Source organism: Carettochelys insculpta, chromosome 13 (genome assembly GCF_033958435.1).
Source record: "Carettochelys insculpta isolate YL-2023 chromosome 13, ASM3395843v1, whole genome shotgun sequence".
Lineage (NCBI taxonomy): Eukaryota > Metazoa > Chordata > Testudines > Carettochelyidae > Carettochelys > Carettochelys insculpta.
The window spans coordinates 16,318,721-16,336,777 of record NC_134149.1 but is presented as its reverse complement, the minus strand read 5'-3'; positions in this window follow the sequence as shown (position 1 = coordinate 16,336,777).

Below are 18,057 nucleotides of genomic sequence, written 5' to 3'. Positions count from 1 at the left end.
CCTATTTGAAAATAAGCTCATGTAGACACTCACAAAGGTATTTAAAAATAAATGCCATTATTCCAAAACAACTTTGCTGTGTGGATGTGCTCTTACTCACCTTATCTCTCTAATAGCCTGTAATCCCAATATGGCTATAACTGTACTGCATAAAGTTTACTCACACTTTTAAAATACTATATTTTTCTTTCAGCATCAACATTTTTCATTTACAGGCAATTAATAGTGAGTGAATAGGGCAGCAACCAACTGTTCACCAGAGATTTGAACACTGGTGTTGAAAGCTCTGTAAGCTTACTTGAAAAAAAAATCAGCACTTAACTGCCATACTTTTGGGCTCACAATGAAGAGGAAGGCTGAAAACATCAAGCCACTAGAGGAATTCGGGTCTGCGTAAGCACAAGGCCTGAACAAGGCTATGGTGTCAATATACTGCTCTAAAATTAGGGGAGTGGGTGCATGCACCTATTGCATGTCAGAGTGAGAGAGGTGAAATGGTAGCGTGAAATAAGAATAAGAATATCTATAAATATTACATGTTTTTATCAAAAGACTTTAGCAAGTTTCATTTTACTTAAGACTATATCTAAAATTAATATTTTAATATCTTTTTATTACCTGGTTATTTGATTTTTGCTAGTAGCCAACAAAGAAGGTAATTGGAAACCCAATTGCAAACAGAAGATGTGTGAGTAAGAACTGAGAAAAGGTTAACCAAAGGTTAACTTTCTTTCTGTCTCTTCCGTTCACATGTACTTGGGCACATTTCTTCAGTTTTAGCAATCTCCATTCCCTCCCACCTCTAGTAAATAAATAAATCTGGAGATTGTTCGATAGCAGTCATTGACTTTGGTTTCAGGATTAACCTTCTACCTCTGGAGAGCTAGGATGAAATCACATTTAAGTATGCTGATCTCATCGTAATCCCTAGTAGCCATTCGTCTATGTCCTAAAATCACCGATAAAGAAATCTCACTATAACATTCTTCTGCTCATGAAAAACCAACGCCTGAAATAGTAAAGGGGCATGGCAAATCAGGATTGAGCTGTGTGGGAAAGTGTGAACAGTGGCAAAGTAACTGTGACCTTAGCAATATCCTCTCATGTACATGAAGGCTAAATTCACACAAAAATATACAAGTATAAAAAGGCATGAAGTGTGCAAAACAAATCTTTGTAAACACAGCATGTTTAAGCTCTTAATTTAATTACTGGACATTTATTTTGATTTGTATCTGAAACACAGCAGGAAGAGGAGAGAGAGATTGCATGTGCTGGAATAAAAATAGCTCATTTAAATGCGCAATATTTTCCATTAAATTGTCCCCTAGGCTTACAAGCCTAGAGAGGGTTGTTTTCCCTCCCCTTCGCCGCTTTTTTTTCTTAATGGTGTTTATTTTAATTTCAGTATGAAACTACAGGATTCTTGTATCTTGATGATAAAACAGGATGTTTCCAACTATTTAAACACATGTTCTTTTGCAGGTATTACTGCATCTTCTATTATACCATCACTTGCAAAATAAGGTGCTATGTTAACTAGGCATGGCACAGACACAATATCAAACTTCAGGGACATTCCGCCACTTTTTTTCATCTAACTGGGGGTGTACATGTCCATACCCACACCACACACACACTTGTGTAGGACAGTTTTAATCTTATTTTTGAACATTTATAAATGGAGAGGTCTGCTGGCTTTCATTTTTGAATGATTAGAGATTTAGAAACTAAATGTACACTCAAAAAATAGCAAAGCTGCCAGCATTGTGTGTTTGTGTTTGAGAGGTCATCAAGGCTTCCTACAATGAAAATTCTTGCATAATTATTCAGTTAAAAATCATGTTTTTTCCATTCATTTTTCCTTGAAATGATTTTATTGATTGCTATTTTCATTCAAAAGGTTTCTATGACTGATTGATTGATTATTATCCCACTACACACTTTGGCATCTCATTATACTAACGTGATCACTGAGGCCTTTGCATCATGTAACATTTTCACTAGTTAACCCATTGTGATTTTAACTGGCAGAAAACATGTTCACTTAGTGCAGTGACGGGCAGCCTGCAGCCTATGGGTCACATGCAGCCCATCAGAGTTTGATGTGTTGCCCATGAGACATTTGTTTACCGTTGCCCATGTGCAGGGTTGCGTGATTCTGCTGGTTTCCATCCATGTAGCTTTTTCCTATCAGTATTACAAATGTGACACGCCTGAAAAATGGGCAGGTGTCCATGGGCAGGAAGTGAGGTGTGTGCTGATTGCACACAACATTGACAGTGAGAGCCATGGGCTCCCTTTGCAGCCAATCAAAGCATGACTATGGTTCAGTCAGCACACCCTATAAATTCTAGGTACACAAGCATGATTAGCAAAAATACCCTATCCTGGGAGACTGTCTTGATTGTGACAATCTTGCTGCCCACTGGGATGAAAGAGGGTTGCTCATGCAGCCCATTCACTATCCTAAGTTGCCCATTGCTGATTTAGTGGCATTAATTTTTTTCTAAGCAAAGCAGGAGGTTAATTTTAGTTTTTATTTATGTATCCATTGACTCATTTCTTAGTGGAGAAATTCTGATAATTATATACATCCAGAAAAATATTTGCCTGAAGGAGTGATGCATTCATGGTTAAATAGCTTGGATTTTACTTTTGGTCGTTGTTGTGTGTGATTTTCTTCCATACTACATATTAAGAAGTGGAATTAGAGTTTTGTTAAAAATACCAGAGGTCTCCATACCTGTGTCTGCAGTGTATACCCATGCATACATTCATGAAAACAGATCCCTGTATTTGTACATTCAGACTGAGCAACAATGTAGCTGAGTAATGGCATATTCGCACACACAAGTCAATATGCCTGAAAATACTATCAGAAGCACCTCTCAAAATTAGAATATGGAAGGCATTCTGGGGAAAAAATAGTTATTTATCCCGTATCTATAAAACTGAACAAAGAGATGTACTAGTTTTAATAATTCATGAGATTTCATAGTGGGTAATATATTAATAATATGTTGTTGTTGTTGTTGTTACTCTTTTTTAGTTTGCATTCTGTGTTTTTATTCCATTCTGTTTTATAGTTGTAGTTAAGGAAATCTTCTTGTGCCCTTTGGTTTCCAAGTAGAGTACAACTTACACGCAGTACAAAAGTTTCAGTCTGGGGTTTACCATGGAAATGTTTTTTCTTGAAAAATGCTGGTTTGTCAAAACCAAAACATTTCGCAAGAATTACACATATGACCATTTCATGTAAACATACTGTAGTTAGTGAATTAAAAGAGCAAATAAAAATAGAGGTAAAGGAATTGTGCTATATAGCCACAACAACACATTGGGCTTCTACAGCCTAGATTTCATCAACTATGTCACCTGATGTCACCTACAGACACAATGAGTGAAATGGAAGATGACCAGAACAGGGTATGCTCCCCTTTAAGGCCCTTTGTGCAGTCTTAGGAGAAGCTACTCTAGGTTGAATCTCTAGTTTGGCACCCTCAGTATCTGATTAGTGCTGAATGAGAGAATTTACTAGACCATTGGAGTTCAATATTGTCTAGCAGTATTACCAATACTTCCACTGCTTATTTGGCTCTGAGAAGACACTTAGTGGTAAATTACAGCTAAATAACATCACAGGACACTGAGTTTCAGGACTGGTGGCTGAAAACAAACTTTATGGGACCATGGGAACCTTGGCCACACCCACGATCCATGGCCATTTGGCTCACTAAAGCCATCCTGGATTACAGATGTGGCCAGACCACAGAGTGCTGGACTAGAGAGGTTCAGCCTGTACAAAGGTTTCCATTGTGTTCCTTTACTCAAAGCCTAAAACAAAAGGAGGCCACTGAGTAAACCAACCGAAAACCTGCAACCTCTGTGTCCCCCCGCCCCATGGTCCCCCTGCCAAAAATTTAATTGGTAAAGGGGGTGCCCCTTCATACTGCCTCCCTTTCCCTCTTGGTGGCGCTGTCTGTTCTCACTCCCCTGCAGGAACTAGTCATCTATGGTTTAAGAAGTAGGAAACTAACCTGATCCAACACCTGGTGCTTCTTAAGGTCTCAGTCCCATAATCTGTAAGGGCCCTTCTAAATTCATGGTCCATTTGATCAATTTTTCAGTCATAGGATTTTTAAAATGGGAAATGTAATGAGCACAGCTATTTAAATCTGAAATTTCATGGGTTTGTATTTGTAGGTGTCCTGACCCAAAAAGAAGTTGGAGAGGGGGTCTCAGCATTATTGTGGGGGATGTTGTGGTACTGCTACCCTTACTTCCTGGAGAGTGGTGGCTGCTGGCTAGGTGCTCTGCTCTGGAGACACAGCCACGAACAGCAGGAGCACAGAAGGTAAGGATGGCATGGTATGGATTTGCTACTCTTACTTCTGTGCTGATCCTTGAAGACCTGGACCCTCACTCAGCAGCTGCCACTCCCCAGCTACCCCACAATAACCTAGCACCTCACTACCACCACCACCACCACAAGTCATTGAGGGGCCTATTCATCTCATATTCAAAGCCATTGGACTTTAATGCTGACTTGAATAAGAAGCAAGAACAGATCTTAAAGACCATGCTTTTCCACACTGGTACCATCTTGATTTCATTCACCTAAGCAATATCTCTTGCTGCTGACTTTGAAGCTTTCAAAGTTTTCTTTCTGATGTAACATTCTCTGATGTGCTAATAATTCTCAAGGTCATATGACCCTAAGGGGATTCAATATAAACGCAAAGTGGACAAGGAAAATTCTGAAGACCATAGTCTTGCAAGTATTTAATCATGAGTAGTCCTATCAAGGCAATGGAATTACTCACAGGCATATGATTAAATTAGTACATAAATGTTTGCAGACCCTTATTTTGTTGTCTGGGATCAACTACATCTAATAAAGGGATGGTGTAACTTATTTTGTAAGATATGTTATGCCTGCACACTGACCAATGCTACAATCATTATTAATCAGATTTGGAAACTCTCATACTCCAGTAGCCTGAGATGCTTATAAAGGTATGAAAAATCCTTTTCTGTGGCCTTGAGTCATCCAACTCAGCATTGTTGCAGAGTGTGCTTTTCACAGAAAGATATTCTGAATTAAATATTGTGTTTTAGGCATGAAGATTAAAATACTTCTCCAGGTCCAATTACCCAGGAAAGACGAAACACATTCTGTGATGTTTTGTTCTTACAAAGGTAAACCCATTGTGAACAAGTGATGTAAACACAATGCATTTCTTCCTGCAGCATTTCATCCTGATGAAACATATTCCAGTGAAGGGCACTAATGTTGCACTCAGATTTCTATTTCATTTTATTACTTTGGGCAAACAGAACAGTCTCAAGGAAGTTTATTTTTTATAGTTTTATTTTAAAAGAAAAGTAATTAGGAAAATAACATTTTAGAAATACTAAAGAAAAGCAAATGGAGCATTTGGATGGTAGACTTTTCTTAATATACTTGTGAGAGAACATAATCTCTGGCTCTTTTCACTGTTGCCCCTTTAGGGAGACAGTGAATATTTCAGAGAGTTGCAGTAGCTAGGATACCACACAAAACACTAGTGATATTGTTACTATATTTTCCTGTGCTCTTTGGGGAGATTTAGAGGCATGGAGGGTAAGGCTTCTCTGTTCCAGACAAAGTATGAACAGAAACGTTACACAAGTTTTTCCTGAAACTCCAAGTCTATGTCAGAGAGTGACATATCACCATGTTACTGAACAGCATGTCAGATTTCTGGTTTAGGCCTAAGCCTGGGACATTTTCTTTATGGGGTGCTCAGCATCTTGGGGTATTCTTGACTTCAGGAGTAGCTGAAGACAAACAGCACTTCTCAGAGCAGGATTTGCATCCAGATATGACCTAGAAAATGATGTAAAAAGCTAAATTTTGAGTCTTTTCCTTCCTCAGGGTGGGCTGAGAAGTGGCAGCAGAGGTGGTGCTCGCTCTCAGATCTAGTGGGTGCAGATATTCACGCATCAATGCTGACAAGATACAGCAGGAGGTTACTGTAGGAAGGAAAACAAGGTGGAAGACTCTACTGACAAAAATTATAATCAGCATTCCTCTGAAAAGAGTCATTCTTTTTTTATCTCAAATATTATATCTGTAGTCAAATCAAGGAAGCTATTTTGAAGAAAAACATCCTCACCATCCCTGAAAGTGAGAGAAGCTGGAATCAAAATGCTCATATTATATGCAATATGGAATTGTACAATGTTAGAGTTGCCTATGGTGGTGGCCTTTGAATCAAACCTTTTAATTATAGAGTAAGGACTCTGTGTTTCTGAACAGGAAAGGCCTGTACTGAAATTGCAATAATGCCTCTTCCAGCTGTTCTTGCATAGCTGATGTGTTTGGAAGTGGTTATGTTCAAAATGAAGTTGCCAAGTTATTGGTTCCTTTCATGCTGTTTTTGCTTGGATTCAAAATGTTTGACCTCAGACTGGAAAGGTTTTTTCCCCCCTTCTTATCCATCAAATTTATCTAAATGAAACATGCTTTTTCCAACCACAAGCATCCTTTTCCAGCCCTGTGGAGAAACTGAACAAGAATGCGCAAATGAAGTTTCATGTGTGTGTGCACAGTATATTAAGCACACTTCACATGCATAGATGTATTGAATGTATAGAAATGCTGAAAGGTAACCCATCTATATATATTCAGTGCGTTGTGGATGTAACTTACAAATACACACTAAATGCAGCAGTGTAAGTTAAACCACCACAATTTCCTTGGATATATATACACAAATAAAATGGGTCACTCATAACAATAATTGTAATTAAGGATGTAGAAGAATTTCCATTCTAGCAGGTGATTTAAAGATGATACTGCAGTGCATATGTTCACTGGGACTACAAGAGGATAGAAAAAAGTAAATATTTTAAATTCTTCAAAAGTAGCTACAGAGCTGCTGGCATTTTATATTCTCATTCAGTCTTACCAACATTTAGCCAATGGGCAAAGACATATTGTATTGCTGCCTTCTGTGTGATTCATTCCTCCCATAAAGCAATCTGTTCTTTCAGTGGCAGTTGTTATTAATCAAGCTTTCTCCCTCTATTAGAGTAGTTGTTGGCTCAATCACTTTGGTGTACATAATCACGAACTTTCTCTATTACACTAGTGAGTAGATGTTACTTCTATACCTGTCAAGGGGATGCTAGTGCATTTAGTGTAGTGCTTTGCAGTTCTAGTGAGAACACGAATGTCTGTTCAGTGATTGCCTCTTCTTAACATTCCTCAAAGAAATCACAGAGAAAAAGAATTGGATGTTCCTGTCTCAATTTATTTTTGCAGCATTAAAATGCTCCAAAGTGCAAACGACTGCTTCTCTAGAAGCAATCATTTCCTAATGTATCTGCAGAGACACTAGACCTGAGCTGAAAAAGCAACAGGAGCAATTTCATACAATACTGTGTGTATTGGAGACTGAGGACCAAAATTCTGTCTTGCAAAATGAAATGAGGGAGGGAAGGAGGCGTTTTTAGGTGAGAACCTTCTTTCCCCCTCCACCCTTGTATGCTATTTTTTTTCCCTGCAAGACTGGTGCATTTCAGTCAGAGACATATACACAGACAGGGAGGAGAAAAATCTTTATCATTAATGGGATATAATGTCTGTTTTATTGTAATGCAGAAGGCTGATTACTGACATAATAGGGAAATGTTGCCCCAGAAATACCAGGAAAACAAAAACCAACTGCTTCATGTAGGCAGTGTTCACTTGCTCACTCTCTGTCTTCTGTTTCTGAAATTTTATATTTCATGACTTCAGTGGTCACTTGCAGATATCAGGAAGTGATTTCCCATGTGTTCTTGGAGGGTTTTGGTTCTCTTTTCTCTGATGCTTCAGAGATGGTGGGGACATTAGTTGGGGTGGGTCAGTGCTCCAAGGTAACACCATGCAGTCTCTTTCATAGGTTCTTTGCTGGCTAGCTTTGTTCACAAGCTCAGAACCTAATTACCATATGTGGGGAGAGGAAGGACTTTTCCTCCAGGTCAGACTGGCAGAGACCATTTTTTGCCTTACTCTGCAGCATGGGGAGCAAGTTACTTGCTAGGATTGTTTGGTGCTTTTTTGTGTGACAGTATGCACTGGTATGACATACCATCACCATTTTTTCATACCAGGCTGAGAGCTGGAGACCCCCGCTGGCCCCACACCAGCGCAGAGCTGGGAACCAGAGTACCTGAGTCCCATGGCAGTGCAAGGCAAGGAGCTGGAGCCCCCACCAGCCCCACAACAGAGCAGGGCCAGGAGCCGGCCTTCACAGCCCCTCAGACAGGAACAGTCGTGGAAACCTGGCTGGGGTAGGAAGGTGAGGCACCGTAGTGGCTTCTTTTTCAAAAAAAGTACTGGTTTTATATCTCTTCTAATTCATGGAAGGACCTTGGGCCTTTGTAAACCTCAGCCCCTCCTTTTCTCTGCCCGTAGCACATAATAGTTCAGTTTCCTATGAGCTGTAATACTTCCATCTAAATATGACTGTTAAGTGATGAGATCAAACTAGAGGTCCTGATGGCATTAAATTCTGACCTATTTCTATGACATTCTCTACAGCATTTTGAGAGCATTTTGATTGGACAGTTTCCAGAGTTGGAAAAGGTACCCAAAAAGTTAGCTGAGTAAAAGTACAGCTGTTTTGGGGGTGGGATTGTACAAGTCACTGGGATCCCTCTGGAAAACTATTTGAGTAGTGTGCGCACACATGTCACATTTTGATTGTACTCAGGTATCCAGAAGTGAAAGCAGCTGCACTTTTACACAAGTAACTTTTTTGGATACTTTTTCCTTCTCTGCCAGTTTCGAAAGAAGACAAAAAGTAATCCCCAATAGATATAAAGGGCTGAGGGGCCCACATGTCTGTGCATTTTTTGTTTCCAAAATGAGATTTCTTATCTTTTCTCCAAATTCCTCTTCACTTCCTTTCTTCTATATCACGACTGACTACTACACTTTTTCCATCCCCCGTCTTCAAGCATCTTTCCACTTTTAGGACTTTCTCTGCCTCTGCTTCTTTACCTTGGCTCATAATCTTCTTTCCAATATAGCCAAAATCTAGCCTTTTATCACTCCGCCTGATCCTTTTTTAATAAAAGAAAAATGACTACCTCATCACCATCCTTGAAAATATTTTGCCTTGATTACAATAGCTTTCTTCTCTCTTTGTTTTCCCTTGTCAGATCTTCACAGAATATTGTGGCTAAAGTTACTGTCCTCTTCTGTCACTCTGCAAATGTGGTCTTGTCTACTTAAACCTCTCCAAAGTGTTTCTGACTTTTGTTGCATTGAAATCCTGCTCTTACATCATCATCCCTTCTAGCCCCTACCCAGTCCTGCCTTCATCTCATATCCAGGGGTGGCGGAGGCCAAACCATGCCCCAGGGACCATATCCGACCATCTCCACCCTGCCCAGCTGATGAGCAGAGCGTCAACTGCCCCTCCCACCAACTTGTTCAGTCTGCAGCCAAGCTGCTCCTAGGATTCTCCTGCTAGTTGTGCAGAGGGGAAGGAGGTGGAAGAAAGAGGGTAGTGCTGCAGTCAGCGTATTCCACTGCACCTGTGTCCCATCTTGGCAGAACAGGGAGCAGGGAGAGGGAGATGCACAGTGGAGCTGCTCCAGTCTGAAGCATGGATGATAAGTGACTCAGGAGTGCAGAGCAGAGGAAGGGGAGACAACAGAGCTGGACAGATTTCCCTTAAAGAGACAGGAGACTTTTCTCAAAAACTTACCCAGCAGCACACGCATTCTGTGTCATTGTCTCACATACCCAGTCTGTGCCACACACACACAGTCATTGTCACATACACACTGCAGCACACACTGAATCTGTGTCACAGTGTCTGTCTCTCTCACACAGTTGTCTCTCTTTCACAATTACACTCTTTATCTCTCTCCGTAGCCCCTAACCCCATCCCTTCTGCTCAAGGCCTTGCCCCTTCCAGGGGTCCCAGAGCCAGCTTGTGACCAGTACCAAAATTCATGTAATGGTTCTTCTGCAAAAATTATTTCCCACCCCTACAGTAATTTTTTTCCATCTTTCAACTTTGCTCCTTCTTTCATGCTATCCCATACTCTTGTATCAGCATCCTACTTCCTGTCTAACGAAGGCATGCCTCTTGTCCTTCAAGTGCTTCTTCAAATCTCTCTCTAATATTACTTTTCCTGAGCCATTGTTCTCTCTCCTTCCACAATAAGACCTGTGTATCTACAGTTGGACAGCAGTTGCTTCATTTGCACATACATATATTTGAGTTATTGTTTTGAGAGTGGCAATTAGTTTTCCCTTTACAAGAGTATTTAACTGTCAAAATATAGATTGGATTATTGTAACTATGATTTTTTTTCATGTCATTCTGTTCCAAGGGAATACAGTGATTGTCTTGTGAGGACACTCAGCTCAAACAGATAACAGTGTTTGTGTGTTGTTTTGCCTTTTAAATATACAGGAAATCAAATGGAGCATTTAAGTATATGCTTAAATCTGAGACACTGTAAAGATCGGTATAATATGTGGCAATGAGCAAGTAAATGAGGGGGGCTGCTTAAAAGGAGACAGATTTTTGCCTTGGAAGGGTTTATGAAAGCATTTGCTTCATTTTTGATACTTGTTTTGCTTTCAGAATTGCATTTGAAACTTTGGGCCATGAAAGAAGCTCTCTTCCTTCTCTGCTTCCAGCCCCCAAGAACACTAGTTTGTAACTGTTTGATTGCTGTTAGTTAGCAGGGTCATATAATACAGAAATAAGGACCCATACAGTAGGCCTACTTCTACTACACAAGATGCATAGCTTTACATATTGAGGTTTTTATTGTGCAGGGTCCTACTTTAGCAGTCACTTGAGAAGACCGTTAAGATATAGCACTACATGTGAAGAGCAATGCTGTGCTGCTACTTACCAGAGATGTAGCCATCAAAGACCCATTCAGTTCAGTGGAATAGTTGTTGGAAAAAAGCAGAACAGGGCAAATTCCAGGTGATGGGTGCAAAAAGGGGAACAGGTGCTTCTATAACTTAGACTCACACTGTCTTTCCTAAAGGCATAAGTTTTTACACTAGCAATTCATAATCACAGTTGCATTTGCCCTAGGTTTGACTGTAGCCAATTCTAATTTCCTTGTTTCCTGGAACCTGTATAATCAGATACTCCCTCATCTGGCAACATCCTTAATCTGGCATAATTTTAGTGAGCCAGATGCCCATTTATCATGTGTGGCCAAGTTTCCTGTGGTCCTGTAAAGTTTTGTTTACAGACACCATTCCTGGCTCCCAGTGTTCTGTGCTGTTGTTTAGCTGTAATTTACCCCTAAATGTCATCTAAGAGCCCAGTGAATAGTGAAAGTGTTGGTAATGCTGCTAGACAGTACTAACCTTCTCTGGGTCTGCAAATTCATTCAGCGCCAATCAGATCCTCAGGGTTCCAGACAAGAGAGATTCAACCTGTATTAAATTTTATGTCTCCCATGTTATCGCCATTGTCCATCTAAGTCCTTATTTCATGAATTGAACTATATCTAAAATATGCAATGTTAAATTAAAAATTAGAGTAGCACTTCTAGGAACAAGTAACAGATGTTACAAATGAGTGGTATTTTCTCACTGATCACACAATTGACAATTACAGCATGTACAGATTTTGGAATACATACAGTAGTTGCTATTAAAATCTTTACGATTGCAAAGATTATAATGGCTACAACTGTGCCCTGGGTGATTATCTGCAGCACAATGCATCTGAAAGAATTTATACCTTTGTCTGAGACAGATTTAGCTACATTGATGCCTTAGGTGCAATTGGTCAACCTCCCAAAAAATTCTGTCCTTCACACACAGCTCAGCGGTCCATTCTCTCCCTTGATTGCCACATCCCCTCCTCCACACAGGTGGTCCTGCTTCTGCTCAGCTGTGTGAGGTAACGACTAGGCATTGGAGGGATGAAAAACCTACAGATGGAGAATAACGAGCCAGGACTGACCTATTGCTGAATGACAATGAGAGTCTGTACATTTGCAACATTCCTGTGTCATGTAACGCCTGATATTCAGAACTGGGGTAGGGAATGCCATCAAATTTGCAGTCTTGAAGAGCCTAATCATTGCCACATGCCGGTCAAAATATCTGTTTTTTCCTTCCTTACACTTGTGCCACATCTTCCTTTGTTCATACATCCTGGTCACATTTCCTGTCTTCCTCTGGCAGCGTGCCAGGAGGGTTTGGTGTTCTGGAGTGGGAGAAGGGAGGGCCTGTGCACGAGGAGGTGGGAAGGATGCGAACACACCCCCAACCCCGAGGACCAAAATGGTCCACAGTGCTCGAGACAAAATTCCATAGTGTCTTCTGCCCCTCCAAGTGATTCAGGCAGGACAAACCCCTCCACCAATATCAGTCCTTCTCCTGTGTTGGATAAGGGATAGAAGAATGGGGTGAGCCCAGGTCCACCCTCTACTCTGGGCTCCTATGATAGCAGCTGCCTGCAATGTCTCAAGTCTCAGCTGCCTGACAGCCACAATTCCATGGGCCACTGCTCCTTACTACAGGCTCTTCCCTCTGGCAACTGCTTGTACTTGTTCCTCTCAGATTCATCACAGCTCCTTTTCTGATCAATTCCTCACATGCACAGAGGCAAGACATGAGCCCTTTTGAGAGACAGTCTCAGCTGTTTTTCAATGGCTCCAGTAGTCCTGATTATCCTGGCTCCCTTGAGTGTGTGAGCTTCCTAATTGGCTCCAGGTGTTTTAATTGGCCTGATTGCCCTCATTGATTCTAGTTGGTCCCTGCTGGTTCTGGATTAGCCCTTGATAGTTTACTCTGGAAACAGGGGACTATTTAATCTAGGGCTAATATATTTCTCTTCTGTCACACTTCTGTAGCCCTGTGGCTGGATCCTGTCAGACTGCACACATTGAATCAATGACTTGCACCCTTTTCCAATTCAGTGACTCTTTAAAAATACTGAGCTGAATTTAGCATTCAGTTTTAAAATACTATTTCTGTAATTGTGTGAAGACCAAGTGGAGATGCACATAACAAATACTAACCTGCCTGTAAAACAAACATTAGTTTCTTGCCACTTCAGGAAGGTTAGAAAGCATTTTGATGAGTGGTCTATGACTCACTCCCAGCATACTATGTTACTGAAACAGAAACAAAGATGCTAAATGTGTGACTGTGATTATTTACCTTTTGGTGATTTAATGAAAGTTTCCAGAATATTAAAAAGTGATTATTTACTTTCTTCTAGTCTATTCATTAAGAGCAGGGTTGATTGGTTCTCAGTGGACTTTCCTTGTTAATGGGGAGCAAATAGACTCTTGCTGGTATTTCCACTCGATAAGGAATAAGGTTCTACTAGGCAGCTAATTGTATTGCATTTGAACTGCCTCCCTAGTGTGACCAAACCTGTATCCCTTGACCTTCACAATGATATATGTGAGAAACACACATCTAATTATAGCTTTAGTATTCTGGCAAACAGCAAGTTCATTTATTAAGAATTGTCATCTTGAAACACCATCATAAAGCAAGGATATCTCTGATCTAACCAACGGCACACACTTCTGTTAAATGATGATGGCAACTGGTGATGGTGAGGAAGGTGATGGCAATACAGAAGATAACAACTAGCCATTTTGATTACTTTTTCAGGGCTGGGAAAAATATATGGATATTCAGATGACTGTTGTGTCTTATCTCTACCCACATTGCTGAGAGTGTTTGTGACTTTGGTAGCTAAATGTATCAAGTATCTAGTGGAAACTGATTTCTTGCATATTACACTGGACTTGGTAAATATATGGGGCAGGACCACTTCAGTGTCTAAACAAACAAATAATTATTAGTCTTATTTCTGGGCTTATTCATTAAACTTCATGAACCTTTTAAGTCAGAGCAGCTCCATTGGTCTTCACAGGACAATTCCATTCTCTGGTACATTTGGAGAACAGTTTTAAACCTGAACCCCTTGCCAAAGTAGCTATAGCTATGAAGAATGAATTGGTATAAAGTGGCTTGGTGAAGCTGTCCTGTTTACATACAGCTCCCGGTAGCCAGATTCTTGGCCTTAGATGCACCTGTATGACTCCTCCTTAAACTTGGTACTTCCTCAATTCACAACTCAGCATTAGTCAAGCTATGGACAATGAGTCTTTCTTGGTTTAGAGTGTACAATACTGTTCCAAAGCTGTTAAACTATGGCCTCTCCTAGGAGAACCAAAATCAAAACACCTACAAAAGATGGGTTTTGTGCTAACCTATGTCCATATTTTCAAAAAATTAGACTTTTAGTTACTACGTACCTGATAGAGACCTTTATGTGATGCCCTTTTTGAGAAGCCTCACAAAAATATTATAGATGGACCCCTTATCATCTGCAGAGCATTTCCTGCTGACTAGTTCTTTAAGCATTTCCTTGTAAGGGTGGGAGGTGGTGGGGAGCTGGTCTCTTTATAATTCTATACCTGCATGTATGACAACACCACCCTTGAAGAATCTGGCAGGTAGACTTTTAGCTTCTTATTTTGCTGACCCATACAATCTCCTACCATTCTTCCCCATTCCCTTCATGTGTGCTAGTTTCACCATGTTTTTAAAAGGCCTGCGACAGAACAGTGAAAACAAGTGTAACTGAGAACAAAATTAATCATATTCTAAGACTACCCTTAAACAAGTCTTGTCCTTGAAATCAGATGTCTAAATACAAAAGCACTCTTGAATTTGAAGGTACATCTAACCTGCCTCTGAAATCTTACTTGGCATGTTTCAATGGGTTTTTCACATAGTGTTTGGTCTCATCCTGAAACTTCAGGGAAGAGGCAGGAATTGTTTGTATGTTTTGTAGGGGTTCTTGTTTTAACAAAAGCATAGTTCAGTGCATCTTGAAGGGGAAAGAAATGCACTTTGGTGCAGGTTGAATTTTAAGACTTCGTGAGGGTACTCACCCAAAGCACCAAAGTGCATGAAGAGTGAAATTATGCTGTGTTTTTACAGATACATATCACTCTTTGAAACTGGCAGTTGAATAAATAATGAGCTTGTGTAAAAATTTTGTAGAAACAGTGTATTACAGCACCTGAGGAAGTTTAAGTGAACAGAACCCAAATCTAGCAGTTTAGCTGTTGTCTATAGCTACATAAACCAGGCATTTGAACCTAAGCTGCTCTACAAGGTTTGTGAACTGGATGAAAAATGGGGCATTGTTTAGTCCCATTTCTCATGGTCTCAGCTAGAGTTATGTGGTTAACATTGTTTCAACACATAATGTAAATTTTCGTGGTGGCCATTTTATAATATGAATCACTAGCAATTGAATAATACCTAGTTTATTTTCTCGAGGGTATAGCATCTCAGTTTATGAATGCACTTGTACTTCATAAATCATTCTCAAGAGCATAAGGGAGAAAAATGGAAAATCCATTTTCCTACAACCCCTGGGGTCTTTATTTAATTTTTAATGAAATAAAGCGGATAGTTGGTCAATGGCAACAAGAAAGTACTTTCAACAGTCATCCTTGGGAGGAAAAAAGAAGCTTTAGTGAGAACACAATAAGGTTCTCAAGTGCACTTTTATTTATTTATTTTTAAAGTGGAAAATGCTTTCATGGTTATTTTAAGTAGGAGGCATGTGCCTCAAACAAAGCAATTCTGGGAAGAATGAATGTAAATACAGTGAGTTAGACCCTCATGTTGCAGTGCGTGATACTAAATAGTTAAAGTATTTTGGAAGTGGGGCTGTCAGGTAACAAAGAACTTAGCCTAGGGCACAAATCTGCCAACCCACACCATACTATTTTTGTTGTTGTTCTGTTTATAGGATGGTGGTGTCAACAGTCACAGTAACTGCACCCTTCATTTTGTGTGTGGTGTTTGGATGAATCCCTTAATGAATCATTGCATTGAAGATACTAGGTCCATGTCACAAGACAGCATCATTAAAACATTCTTTTGTGTGTGTGTGTGTGTATGTGCATGTGCAAGTGTGTAAAATCATGCACCCCTTTTTAAACTTTCTTGTGACTAAAGGCAGTGGTTCCCTAAAAGTTTAAATTTTCCCAGGCTGTGATTGGAACTCTAATGTTCTCAGTTGTATCATATTAGACTTTCATGTTATTAGGCTTGTAAATTTCTTCTAGTACTTTAGCTGGACTAGTAGTATTTAATTGGAAGTTGCCTGTAGGTTTAAAAAGCTCTCCTACTTTGAGAATACTATTGTACACCTGCCGGCTGTCAGTGAAGTGTTGTCAGATGGTAATAATAGTGTTCCCTGAACATTTTAAAAGTTATTCTCAAAGGGCTATGTCCACACTACAGAGATCTTTTGAAAGAAGCTATTTCGCAAGTGCATCCACACACAAAAAAGCAGATAAAAAGACAGTATCCACACAGCCCCTACTCTTTTGAAAGACCAGGCCAGGAGTCAAAAAATCAGATGCCATGGGGACTGCTCTTTTGGGGAAAAAAGGACCTGCAAAGCATCTACACACATTTTCTTTCAAAAGAAGCTTTCAAAAGAAGGCTTTTTCCCCAAAACAGGGCTGGTTACGAAAGCAGTGCCACATTCTTTCGATTTACTTTCAAAACAACGCTTTTTGTGTGTAGACGCTCCACAGCATCGTTCGAAAGAAGCCTCTTCTTTCAAAAGAACTCACAGCCAGAGAGTCTACCCTAGCTAAGGAATGAGTCTGTTTCCTTTCAGATTTTGCTATGGAAAGAAGTTTCCGTAACTTTACCTTCTGGCTTACAGCAGACCCGTGGCTTGAATGGGTACATAAAAAAGCGATTATGTCTGCAGATGAGTGGGCACATTGTGCTTTTCAGCAAACTGCTTCTGAAAGGGGTGGAAGAGTCAGTCTTGTGTTTCCCTCCTCCTCCATAGAGACTGAGGCACAGAACAAGGTGAACAGAGTGCTGTGGGGAGAACAAACCACATAAACTGTGGCACAACAGGCACATGCCCTCTCTATACCAGGGAGTGCAGGGAGCCATTCTGTGCCTCTGAGAAGTGACTCCACATGGATCCTGAAATGCACAGATTTTTCTCACCCTAGAGACAGTGTATAAATGTCTCACTTGTCAACTTGTATTGTTTCCATAGTTCAATTAGGGCTGCTTCATCCAATTTTTGCACTGGTCTGAGGGTGATCTTTGCTCAGTGAGGACTGGGAAACTAACAGTGGCATTCCTGGCAGAAAACAGCTCTTTAAATTTTTAACAGGAAAATTGCATTTTCAATTTAGTCATCATATCATTATTTTGCTTTACACTGAGGTTGGCCTGCTGCCAGAAATATACAACGTCTCTCATTTTAACAAGCAAAGTTCAGTCTTTAGAGTGATACGGAATGTCTGCTGTAAAAAAGGCAGCAAGAAACACACTAATTCTGAAATTGTCACAGGGAATTTACTTGTAACAAAGTATTACAGCCTCAGTTATCATCCACATGCTTTGCAGAGAGCCATCCTGCTGACAAGTATCTGCTCTGTTTCAAAAATCCAAACTGGAGTATAATTCAAATAAAGAAATGATAGAGGAAAACCACCCAAGGGGAAATGGGCCAAGAACCTAGATTCTTTCTGTCCATGAATCTGACTTGTAATTATATCCTATTCAGTTTTAAACACCATTTTAAAAATAAATGCCTGGGCTTATCTTAAACTAATGAACATCAGGAAATTCAATCCAAGCTAAAATTCACACCGTCATGCTTAGGTATTATGGTGGGTAATGTGGCATACCATATGCACAGTAATACCTCAAAACTGCTGTGAATTTAAGAACATTGTCATGGTCATAAATGAAAATACAGCTGCTGGTTTCTTGCCAGAGGCACAGGTTTTAAATTTACTACTACTTACCCCAATGACATTCGTGTTGCTCCTTGGTTTCTCTCCCTGTTGTTGTTGTATCATGTTGTAACAGATTTTAATTCCCTTTTCCTCCGTGCTCACTGTGACAGACATGGCAATTTCCTTTAATATATTTGGGCAACCTTACTGTAGTAAATTTATGTATCATTGTAGGCCAGAGAATGGATGTAATTTCAT